The 13,242-nt window shown below is 34.1% G+C and overlaps 1 non-coding gene across 1 annotated transcript; it reads right to left on the bottom strand.

Moving 5' to 3' along the window:
* Window positions 1-7,776: 7,776 nt before the first annotated feature.
* On the bottom strand, window positions 7,777-7,883 carry LOC123285379 (U6 spliceosomal RNA). Its single transcript, XR_006527130.2, has one exon. It is a non-coding gene; the product is annotated as a U6 spliceosomal RNA (small nuclear RNA).
* Window positions 7,884-13,242: the final 5,359 nt, after the last annotated feature.

Below are 13,242 nucleotides of genomic sequence, written 5' to 3'. Positions count from 1 at the left end.
ATTTTACAGGAGAAATGCCCTAAATTCATTTGATACCGGTTCAGTAATATAGTTTAAATGCAAAATAAAGGCCCACAAAAATACTCTTAGATAGGCTAGTGCCTTTAATAACCAGCTGATCTTTGTGACACTTTATAGGCCAGAATTTTAGTCTGACACACTAAAATCTATACGTAATGCTGCAGAATTTGTAGCTGGGCACAGAGGAATGAGCATCAAACACACTGGTTCTCCCACAAATAAGTTATTAACAACTTTAGGGGAAAACCAAGCAAAACACTACCTGAGGGGCTCTGTAGCTTAAAAAGAGTCAATTTCGGGGTGGGGGGGCAAAATTTGGAGTATCACTCAACATAGAGTGATTCTTGCTATGGTTGCAAAACTGGCAGCACGAGGTTCCAAAAGCGTAATAGAAAAATGTGAACTCTTTCAAGCTGGAGGAGCCAAGTGAAGGAGCTCCAGAAAATCAGAGCAGCTGCAAAATGAGGAAGAAGTCACCAGAAAGGACAAAACTGGGAGAAAACTCTTGATTCTTTTATAAACTCAGTCCATGTCACTGAATGATCCCTGAACAAGGCACAGGAAGGTCAAACTGAACACACAACTTGTGACCAAAGACTAAGGAACTGAGTGGAAATCTGAGCTGCCACTCAATACAGGTATGAGAGTCGGCAATTTAAGTCTAACAAGCTAAGACAAAACGTTAGTATTCTTTGGGGCAATATAACGGAATCTATAATGTACCCAGCATACTATTTACAATGCTCAGGACAAAATCAAATTATTCAACAGTCAGGAAAATGTGATATAATGCCAAAGAATAAACAATCAACAAACTGCAATTGCTAATTAACTCAAGTGCTGCAATTTTCAGACCAAGACATTAAAACAACTACCTGACTATGTTCATTGAAGTGAAGGGGAATATGCTTATAATGAGTGAAAATATAGGAAATATCAGCAGAGGAATAGCAAATATGAAAGAAAATCCAATGAAAATAGTACATCTGAAAATGCAGAGATAAGGAGCTCCAAATTCTATGTATAAATTCTGATAAAATCAATGGCTGACTCTGAAACCGTGTGTACCTGAGGCAGATTCAAAGCAACACAGATCAACATGATGAGTCATTAAGAAAATGCAAATTAAAACCACAATGAGATACTACTACGGCAACTACTGCTTTTGTCCATTTTTTAATTGGGGTATTGAAGTGGGGTTTTTTGTATATTTTGTATATTATTGAATTTTTTGGATACCAATCCTTTATCAGATATGTGTTTTGCAAATATTTTCTCCCAGCCTGTGGCTTGTCTTTTCATTCTCTTAACAGTGTCTTTTACAGTGGAAAACTGTTTAATTTTATTAAATTTCAACTTATCAATTTTTTTCCCTCATGGATCATGCTTGGTGCTATACCTAAGAAGTCATCACCAAATCCACTGTTAACTAGATTTTCTCCTAGCCTCTAGGAGTTTTATACTTTTGTATCTTACGTTTTTTGTCTATGATCCGTTTTGAATTAATTTTGTGAAAGGTGTAAGGTTTGCCTTTAGATTTTTCTTTTTGCATGTGGAGGTGCAACTGTTCTAGCTCCATTTGTTGAAGAGGCTATCCTTTCTTATTTAAATTGCTTTTGCTTCTCTGTAAAAAAGCAGTTGATCTCTGGGATTCTCTTTCTTTGTAATTGTCTTCTCTATAGTACTTCATTCTGGGTAAATTTTTGTTGTGGTTGAACTAGATTTTTTGTAGATATTCACTTAATATTAATCTCCAAGAAGTTGGAAAGATGATTCTTGTATATTTTCTTTTATAAATAAGCCAAGTTCTCAAATTTATCTATTCCACTAGGTAAAATTACATGGAGGAAGGGACATTGGACTTACAGGACTAAATTAGTGTTCAGAAAACTGAAAAATATGCTTTTTCCTCATAGATCCTAATTTTATAGGAAAATCTTCAAAATAGATTTTCAAGTTCAGTTTATTAAGACAATATAGGATTAATAGTCTTGATAGAATGTACAAATACAGTTAAAATTGCAAGAGCAATGATAATTTCCAATATTATAATTTTTATGTTATAAAAAAATTGGAAATCAATATAACTCATTAAATAGGAAATGGGTTATATTAGTTCATTTTTTTATTCCTGCAAATTTGAATAATTAAGAAATATATCCTGATGCCAACAGTTCATAAGAATTCATAAGCAATAATCTTCTAAAGCTGAAGAGATATGCATAATTAATAATTTTTATTTTATTCTCACCTCCCGTCTTATCATTATTCTTGATAGTTTAGCTCCTGTAATATTATTTTCTTATACATTGTGAGCAAGGGTATCATGCATAATTCTCTAGAAAATATATCATATTTATTTTTATTTCTAAATTATCTCTGAATGTAATATCACCATGGAGCTGATTCTGAAATACCCCAGAATTTAATGACAGTTTCAATTTATTGTGATATATTAAAAAATAAATATTCATGAATCTTTTAAGAATGAAATGAATTCTACTTGACAGTTTTGAAAATGTGTTTAGTAAATGCATATATGAACACATTTGCCATATATTAATGTTTGATTCTATTACACAGGATACTTCAACCTTAATAAAAATAATTGCTAGCATAAGTGTACTCATATCTGAACATTACAATTGTGCAGGAGTAAAAAAGACATAATGAAATCCGTGAATACAAACATGATAAACCCACTTGATTAAGTCTGTATGGCTATTCATTTGGGAAAACAGTTTTATTTATAGTTAATATATTTTAGTTATGTCTTAAAATAATTCAGAAAGAAAAAAAAAGTCTATAGGTGCAGGGTGAGAAATTATTTATGGAGGAATAATGCAAGAAACCTCTCAGGGGTTCGGAAAACGAGAAAAAATGGTGGTATGAACTTAAAATCAATGAACCTGACAGTGGATGGATTTGAATGGTACAGGGGTCTCATTGATTAATTAAATGTTGTGACTTAGGAAATGGAAGGAGTCAAGAATAATTTACATACTCTGGCTTGCACAACTGATTAGGACATAGGATCATGAAAGACAACAGGAGGAAGAGCACTTTGGACAAAGTTAGGAGTAGATAAGGAAAGGGAAAGAGAAAGAATATATGAATGATGTTGTACTTCGACAATACTTAAGGAAAATGAAAATCTAAATGTCTATGTAATTGTTGACTGTAAATGGCAAGCAAAAGAAGCCATTGTGTTTGATAAAGAAAATGCATAATGTAAACTAAAGTATTTTATTATTATTCATCAGCAATGAGCTTTCCAGTGTACATCTCAAACTCTAGGATGCAGTTGGAAATTATCTGTGTGACTGGATAACAGATATTGTCTCATTTATGATATTCATGATCTGCAGAATTTCGTTTCAACTAGGCTTAAATAATAGAAATGTTTTCATTTTTAAGTTTATTAAAGTTTACAAGATAATCTGCATTTTACAAAAATGAAACCCATAAAGACAAAAAACCAAAAGAAACTGAAACCAGAAAGAATGAAGGAAAATCGCAGAAGCGAATCTGAGAATAGCACTTATTATATGTGTAATTGAGTAAAGATCTCTTATATGGGGGTGGGAGAGGGCAGAAGTGGCAAAGAGAAAACAAGGATTGTTAGACAGGCTTGAAAAACCCATGTGTTGAGGGACCGGCCCTGTGCCCTAGTGGTTAAGTTCAGCATGCTCTGCTTCAGCAGCCCGTGTTTGGTTCCTGCGTGTGGACCTACACCACTTGTTGGTAGCTGTGCTGTGGCGGTGACCCACATACAAAATAGAGGAAGACTGGCACAGATGTTAGCTTCAGGTGACTCATCCCCAAGCGAAAATAGGAAGATTGGCAACAATGTTAGTTCAGGGCAAATATTCGCGGCAATAACAACAACAACAACAATAAAACTATGTGTGGGGACAGAAGGTATGTGGGAAATCTCTGTACCTTCCCCTCAATTTTGCTGTCAACATTAAACTGCTCTAAAAAATAGTCTTAGTAAAAAAAAAACTAACTATAACATGCAATTTTTAATGTGCCACACATGAACCAAATTAAACTAAACACTTAGGTTCTTTTTCTAATTGATGTCATAATAGTTTATAACATTGTGAGATTTCAGTTGTACATTGTTGTTTGTCAGTCACCATATACATGCCCCTTTACCCCTTATGCTGACCCCTCCAACCTCCTTCCCCTCTGGTAACCACTAATCTGTTCTCTTTATCCATGTATTCGTTTATCTTCCACATGAGTGAAATCATATGGTGTTTGTCTTTCTCTGTCTGGCTTATCTCACTTAACATTATACCCTCAAGTTCCATTCATGTTGTTTCAAATGTGATGATGTTGTCTTTTTATGGCTGAGGAGTATTCCATTGTGTGTGTGTGTCTGTATATGTATATATATATATACATACACACATATATACCACATCTTCTTTATCCATTCATCTGTTGATGGGCACTTGGGTGGCTTCCATGTCCTGGCTATTGTGAATAATGCTGCAATGAACATAGGGGTGCATAAGTCTCTTTGAATTGTTGATTTCAAGTTCCTTGGATAATATCCAGCAGTGGAATAGCTGGGTGGTATGGTATTTCTAATTTTTTGAGAAATCTCCATACTGATTTCCATAGTGGCTGTACCAGTTTGCTTTCTTTCATATCCCCTCCAACATTTGTTGTTTTTTGTCTTGGTAATAATAGCCATTCTAACAGATGAAGGTGATATCTCATTCTAGTTTTGATTTGCATTTCCCTGATGATTAGCGGTGTTGAACATCTTTTCATGTGCCTATTGGCCATCTGTATGTCTTCTTTGGAAAAATGTCTGTTCATATCCTCTGCCCATTTTTTGATCAGTTATTTGGGGTTTTTTTGGTTGAGTTGTATGAGTTCTTTATATATTTTGGGGATTAACCCCTTGTCAGATATTTTTCCCAGTTGGTGGGTTGTTTTTTCATTTCGTTCCTGGTTTCCTTTGCCTTGCAGAAGCTCTTTAGTCTGATGAAGTCCCATTTGTTTATTTTTTATTTTGTTTCTCTTGCCTGAATAGATATGATATTCAAAAAGGTCCTTTTAAGACCAATGTCAAAGAGTGTACTGCCGGTATTTTCTTCCAGGAGTTTTATGGTTTCATGTCTTACCTTCCAGTCTTTAATTGATTTTGACTTAATTTTTGTGTGTGGTGAAAGAAAATGGTCTGCCTGCATTCTTTTACATATGGCTGTCCAGTTTTCCCAACACTGTTTGTTGAAGAGACTTTCCTTTCTCCCTTGTATGTTCTTAGCTCCTTTGTTGAAGATTAGCTGTACATATTTGCGTGGTTTTATTTCTGGGCTTTCAATTCTGTTCCATTGATTTGTGTGTATGTTTTTGTACCAGTACCACACTATTTTGATTACTATAGTTTTGTAGTATATTTTGAAGTTAGGGATTGTGATACCTCCAACTTTGTTCTGTTTTCTCAGGATTGCTTTATCTGTTTGTGGTCTTTTGTTGCCCCGTATGAATTTTAGGATTCTTTGTTCTATTTCCATGAAGAATGTCATTGGGATTCTAACTGAGATTGCATTGAATCTGTAGATTGCTTTAGGTAGTACAGACATTTTAACTATGTTTATTCTTCCAATCCATGTGCATGGAGTATCTTTCCATTTCTTTATGTCATGTTAAATTTCTTTCAATAATATCTTATAGTTTTCATTGGATAGGACTTGGCCATGGATTGTCAATTTTGCTTATCTCTCAAAGAACCAGCTCTTAGTTTCATTGATCTTTTGTACTTTTTTTTTTTTTGGTTTCAATTCCATTTATTTTTGTTCTCATTTTTATTATTTCCCTCCTTCTGCTGACTTTGGGCCTTCTTCTTCTTATTATAGTTCTGTTAGGTGTAGTTTAAGTATTCGAGATTTTTCTTGTTTCTTGAGGTGGGCCTGTATCGCTATGAATTTCCCTTTTAGGACCACTTTTGCTGCATCACATATTAGTTGGTATGGTGTATTTTCATTTTCATTTGTCTCCAGATTTTCTTTGATTTCTCCTTTAATCTCTTCAATGATCCATTTGTTGTTCACTAGCATGTTGTTTAGTCTCCACATGTTTTTCACTTTCTCAGCTTTTTTCTTGTAATTGATTTCTGGTTTCATAGCATTATGGTTGGAAATGATGCTTGATATGATTTCAGTCTTCTTAAATTTGTTGAGGCTTGCCTTGTTTCCCAACATATAGTTTATCTTTGAGGATGTTTCATGTACACTTGAGAATAATGTGTATTCTGCTGACTTTTAATGTAGTGTTCTGTATATATCTCTTAAGTCCATCTGGTCCAGTTTTTTTGTTTAGTTCCACTATTTCCTTCTTGACTTTCTGTCTGGTTGATTTATCCATTGATGACAATGGTGTGTTAAGGTCCCTGATGATTATTGGGTCACTGTTAATGTATCCTTTTAGGTCAATCAATAGTTGCTTTATGTACTTTGGTGCTCCTGTGTTGGGTGCATATATATTTATAAGTGTTATGTCCTCTTGGCAAACTTCCCTTTTTATCATTATCTACTGCCCCTCTTTGTATCTCATTGTCTTTTTTAACTTTAAGTCTACTTTTTCTAAGTATGGCAACACCTGCTTTCTTTTCTTTGCCATTAGCTTGGAGTATCATCTTCCATCCCTTCACTCTAAGCCTACGTTTGTCTTTAGAGCTGAGATGTGTTTCCTGGAGGCAGCAAATTGTTGGGTCTTGTTGTTTAATCTATCCAGCCACACTGTGTCTTTTGATTGGGTAATTCAATTCATTTACAGTTACAGTGATTATTGATGTATGAGGGCTTAATGCTGCCATTTTATCACTTGTTTTCTTGTTGTTCTGTGTTTGCCTTGTTCCCTGTCTCATGTATTTCAGACTGCCAATTCAGCTTGATGGCTCTCTATGATGGTTTTCTCTTTATTTTTCATTTATGTCTCTGTTCTGGTTTTTTGTTTAATAGTTACCGTGAGGTGTTTATAAAAGATCTCTTAAGTGAGATAGACCATTCTCTGATAGCCTCATATTCCCTTAGTCCAATCAGGTTTTGTTCCTTTCCTCTTCTCCTTCTAAGTTGTTGTCACAACTTTTTCCATTATGTGTTGTGAATTGTGGTTAAAATGAAGTGGTTATATTTATTTTTCATGTTTTCCTTCCCTTTATCTTAAATGTTATAATTAACTATTTGCTAATCTGTTCTAATAGACAGTTGCAATTTTCTGATTTCGTGTGCCTTGCTCAAGGCTTTGTAACCCCTTTCTTCTTTTTTTATGAGGGTATGAGGTCCTTCTTGATCATTTCTTGTAAGGGGTGGGGTTTGTGGCAATGAACAACCTCAGCTTTTGTTTATCTGGGAAAGTTTTTATTTCTCTGTCATATCTGAAGGATATTTTTGCCAGATATAATATTCTTCACTGAAAGATTGTGTTGTTCATAATTTTAAATATATCATTCTGCTCTCTCCTAACCTGTAGGGTTTCTGCTGAGATATCTGCTGATAGCATGATAGGGTTTCCTTTGTAGGTTATTTTCTTCTGCCTTGCTGCCATTAATATTTTTTCTTTGTCACTGACTTTTGCCAGTTTCACTAATATATGCCTTGGGGAAGGTCTTTTTACATTGATGTAATTAGGAGTTCTATTGCCTTCATTTGCTTGTAATTTCCACTCCTTCTCCATGTTCGGGAAGTTCTCAGCTATTGTTTCTTTGAACAAGCTCTCTTCTCCTTTTTCCCTAAAAATAAGGAATGCTTCACAAATTTGTGTGTCATCCTTGCACAGGGGCCATGCTAATCTTCTCTGTATCATTCTAATTTTAGTATAAGTGCTGCTTAAGTGAGCACAACATTTACTTTTATAAAAAAAGTGTCCAAAGGAAAAATTTAAAAGATGTCACAATATTGGACATAGAAAAAGTCATGTCATAAATAGATTGAATTGAACGTATTCATTATATTTCCACAGAAAGTTTGAGAGAATTCAAAATTTCACAGTCAGAATGTCACAAAAAAATCCTGTATGGTTGATATAATGACTCTCCTTTAGATTTGTTTGACCTATTTTGGTAAAAGGTAGGAATAGAAAGATAAAAAATACCAGCAAATTAGCAAAAACCTGAGCCAGTTTACAGGTGAAGCTAGGGAATGGGTGCCATCATTTCCTATCTCTGAAGTTTCCTTCTAGGAAGCAATGCCAAGACAGATCTTTCTTAATATTTAGTTTATTTCACTGCTTATAACTCATGCTAGTTGGGAGAAGTATAGGGTTGCGATGTCCCATAAATACTTTAATTGTGTTCTTGTTATAGTACAATCTACTTAAATCCCAGGTCCACATCACTTTGGTCCTACCTTTTGTTCATTACACAATACCCGCTAGGACTCCATCATTTCTCCTTCAAGTGGGGGTTGGTAAATCATACACTCATAATTATTGTTTATATCTTTGCCCATTGTGTTTTTCATCAGCAAATAGGAAGAGAAAAACATTGGTCAAAGCTTGAAATAATTTAAATTAATAGTCAGAAAATACTGTGTATTATTAGAGAGGGCAAAATATTGCTAATAAAAGCTACAGAAAATACGAAGAAACTACAAACAAGATAGACAGATTTATATGAATTTTTAAAAATATACAGTCAAAACAATGAAAAATAAAGATAAAAAGCAAATGAGTAGCTAATTCAAGATGTCAGAGTATATAATTTACCCTTTCTGCTTCATAAAATCTTGTTGACATGCGAGGTGATATACAAAATAGTAATAACAAAATTATAAATCCATATCAAAATAAAAAATAGTGCCATCAACAGAAGATAAACATTGACAACTTTCTGAGGAGAGAGAGAGACAATTTATTGACTGACACATATGAGGAGAAGAAGGTGTAACTCTACTTGTGCCTAGAAAGGAATGCAGTAGAGAATCTGAATGCAGTAATGGGCTGTTGGGGAGGAAATCATGGTAATAAAGGACTGTCTTTAAAAATGTAAACGTACTGTGTACAAGCAGCAACTGGCTGTAGCATTTGCCTTTAGCTAAACCCAAGAAACACTTTCTAAATAACCCTTCCGCAGAAGGGTACTAGTGTGGGAACTGGAGAGCAGACAGAGGTTAAGACAATTTTCAATCCCCAAATTAGACAAGGAGAAAAAAAAAAGCAGAGGAATACAGTGCCATTCATTTTTGAAATAAATATTAAGTATGCCAACCCCAGAGTAGCATCCTTATTATTATAATGAGTTGGAGGGTAAGCAACTCCCTAATAGTACACTTTAAATGGGAGGCTGCCTCTAGTTAGAACCTGTCTGTTTTTTCAGAGCTTACATTTATTCCTTGCATAATGCAAAGAAAACTAAGTTGTTTGCAATCTTCCACCATTGCAAAAGAATACAGTTCCCATGCTGGTACTAATCAACATAATCATTTATCAATATGAAATACTAATCAAAGATTAACATATTTGAAGAAAGCTGGCAGCAGAAAGAGAAAAATCAGGATATAAAAACTGAACCACAGATTCCAAAATATATAGATGTAATGTAAAGAATGGAAGAGGCTTTTTAAAAATGTGACTAATATTCCCCAAAAGGATTAAGAGTACAGCATACCGCAGTTTTTTATGAACTAAGAAAATAAAACCAAAAACAACAAAAGAGTTCAATAATAGAAATAATGTTACAGGAAAATTATAATATACATTATATTACTTAAAATATTTTATTATTATAATTTGTTTAATAAAGTGAGAAATTTAACAAAAGTTGCACATGTTCATTTCATTTATTATCAAAACAAAAAGTAATAATTTGAATTTATTAAGCAATAATGTTTGAGAAAATAATCGAACAGCATGTTGAGCAGCAGCATAATGTGAGTGATGTTGGTGATACAGAGAGTATGTTATGATGATGAGAGAGGGGAGCAAACTAGGAATTATGAGGCTCAGGTTGTAATTTCAATCCTCCTTCAAATTTACGGTGTGTCTTAGCAAACCATTTTCTCTTACAGGTGACAGTTTTTCTCCTCTATAAATTCAGTTTCCATCATGTTTGAGTTCCCATGTTATTATCATACAATTCACAGCAATATTTGTATCAGTTACCTGTAGTGTATTTAAATACACAAACTTTGCTTATCTAAATATCTAAGAGAGTGAGTTTTAATTTTTGCCTTCCATGAATATTTTATGCCCTTTAAATTTTCTTTTGTTTTTTCCCAACTCTGTGTATTCTTCCAGTGCAGCATCTGTAGTTCACATTTTTGTAGTTCATCATTCTTCCTGGCTACTGTGCCATCTTTACCTTGGTGCAGCAGCCAGCTCTTCTGCATCTGCAGCTCTCACAGGGATGGCGGGCTGGAAAGAATGGGTGAAGAGCCTGATCGCAGCCTTGGCACACTCAGACAAGCTAGCTCCCCATCTTCCTTTGTTTGCTTAGCAAATCATGTAGAACAAATTAAAGCAGCAGGCCAAAAATGCCTCAGCACTCCCTGAGGGTGCAGTCCCCATATTCATGCCTGAGCACACGCTCCACTGTGACCCTTTGCAGTTTGTCTAATGACTTATCAGTTTACTTATCCTATATGCCAGATGTGCTCTAAGGCTTTATGACCAAAATTCAAATTCCCTTCAGAAGATAAACAAACTCATGTACTCCAAATAATCCAATATTCATTTTCTCTCTTAATACAGGAGAGGATAAAAGACTGAGTGTTCAGCCCCAAATCTTGACTTCAACGAATTATGACTATCCCACACTTGGACATAAATTCAACAGGGCACAAAGAGTGTCTGTATTATTCAGTTACTTCTGTGTAGAAGGCATTTATTAAGTATTTGTTAGAAATTAACCAGCCATCAAAATCTCTCAGATTCAGAATCCACATTATCATTTTGACTTGATTTATCATTTAAGCAATTGATAATCAAACCTTTTTCCTAGATAGTGATGTCTTTGGATTGTTAAATGGTCCCTAGGAGAAAGGAAAGAATCTACAAGAACAGTTAAACCAAATTTTCCACTGTCTAACAAATAACATAACCAAAAATCTGCCTTTGATTATACAGTATATTTTATTTCATTACTAAATTTCTGGAAACTACCATGTTTTTAAAAATTACTCTAACTTGGCTCAGCTACTTGTGCTACTAAGATACAAATAAAAACAGAGATAAAATAGATTTATTGGAATAATTTCTCCAATGGGCATTTGCATGAAATTAAAATGTTTTTATGCTTCTATTTAGACAGCAAATAACCTATATAATCTTATTTCAGCATTAAATATAAAGTAACTGAGTGTTGATGGTGAATCAAATGGAATAAACTCTTTCCTTTAAAGTCAGTTTGAGCTAAACTATCTGGAATAGAATGCTCTTATTTTTATTGGACCATATACACAAGTCAATGCTACTTAAACTCTAATGTGCCTAAGAATCAGCTGGGAATCTTGTTAAATATGTAGATAGGTCTATTATTCCATAAGAATGAATTAATTGTATCTCTCTAGAAATGTCTTCTACCCCTTTCTCGTCAGCATCACATATTCACAAAGATAAAACCTCAATCAACTTTTCTCTTATGTGGAAGAAAATTTATCCTAAGACAATGGCTTTAAAATATATTTTGAAATCTGGTATGGCAATTCCAGTTCCTGACTCATGGAGCCAGATAGGGAAGCTACATGGGTATAAAAAATCCACATGTTCTTACCCTCTCCAAGATCTGTATCTGATCCAAAACTAGAACATCTTCTTGCACCTATTTTTCTGAATTTATTTATTCTTTTCTGGCATTTGGTTGTTTCTCTATTTTTATCTCAGAGAAGTATCAAATATTTTATACATTATTTAGCATGTCTCTTTGCTTTTAGGCAAAATTTTATTTGCCCCTTTTAACTTTATATAATATGTGCTTTTTTCTTTTATTATTACTATTTATTAAAATTTAGAGTATCTTTTTCCAAGAACAATGCAGTAGTTACGCTAAAATATTTTCCCCTTCCTTGGTATTACCTTTCAATTCAGTAGCTCTGGACTAGGTACCAATATATTTCATTTCTTAACAAGATATGAGTAGCATATGATTCATATTGTCTTCTCCCAAAGCTTTCAACTCCTTAGTTTGCACTATGGTAATTCCAACATGTATTCTTAGCAGAGCTGCTTGTCGCATAGGAATTTTATAGTGTATACTTGTGCTTCTCCATTTATTCTTTCCAACTTCTCTCCATTATGTACCCATCCTCAGTTCAAGCAATTTCTATGTTTTTGTATTTGGGAAACTATTGATTTATTGCTATTTTTTTTCTTTTTAGATCTGTTTCTTCCTAATAAAATATAGTTTTGTATTTTGGAAATACATCACATTATCTATTTAAAATATGCATTTTCAAATAAGGACATGTAAGATCTACAGTATTCAGATAACATGGGAAATCCCATCTGACCGTAGTTTCAGCCTCTGGTTTGTTGTATGTGCCAGATACATATGCAATTAAAAACAAACAAACAAACAAAAAACTTTTTCGGGGTCAGCCCGGTGGCGGAGTGGTTAAGTTCGTGTGCTCAGCTTTGTGGCAGGGGTTTCACTGGTTCAGATCCTGGGTGTGGACCCAGCACCCCTTATCAGGCCACGCTGAAGCAGCGTCCCATATAGCACAACTAGAAGGACCTACCACTAGAATATATAACTACGCGCTGGGGGGCTTTGAGGAGAAGGAAAAAAAAAAGAAAGGTTGACAACAGATGTTAGCTCAGGTTAAAAAAAAAGTTAAAAAAAAAACTTTGGCAAAATGTTGAATGATGGTGGGCCCTTGGAGGCACAAGGGAATGCACAAAAGTATAAGCTAAATGTTAAGATATCCAAAGTTACTTTACTAGAGATAGAGCAACCAGTCCCATGATTGGATGAAAGCAGGAATTAGAGTTAACTGTTTACTATTGGCCTGACAAGTATTGTACAGAATATAAAAAGAAGTCATGGATGTCTAAATGTAACACGTGTTAATTCACACTCTTATTCAACATTTGAAATTTTCTCACAAGATTATCATTACTTTGTACATGAGCACAAACAAACAAACAAAAATCAAGTTATAATTGAATCCACAGTTACCAATGCAGATAGCCTTAGAGTTAGGAAATCTTCCCTCTATCTTTGTTTTCGTTTGATTTTTTATACATACACTAAAAATACAGATA

Source organism: Equus asinus, chromosome 4, assembly GCF_041296235.1.
Source record: "Equus asinus isolate D_3611 breed Donkey chromosome 4, EquAss-T2T_v2, whole genome shotgun sequence".
Classification (NCBI taxonomy): domain Eukaryota; kingdom Metazoa; phylum Chordata; class Mammalia; order Perissodactyla; family Equidae; genus Equus; species Equus asinus.
This window is presented reverse-complemented; position numbering and strand designations above follow the sequence as displayed.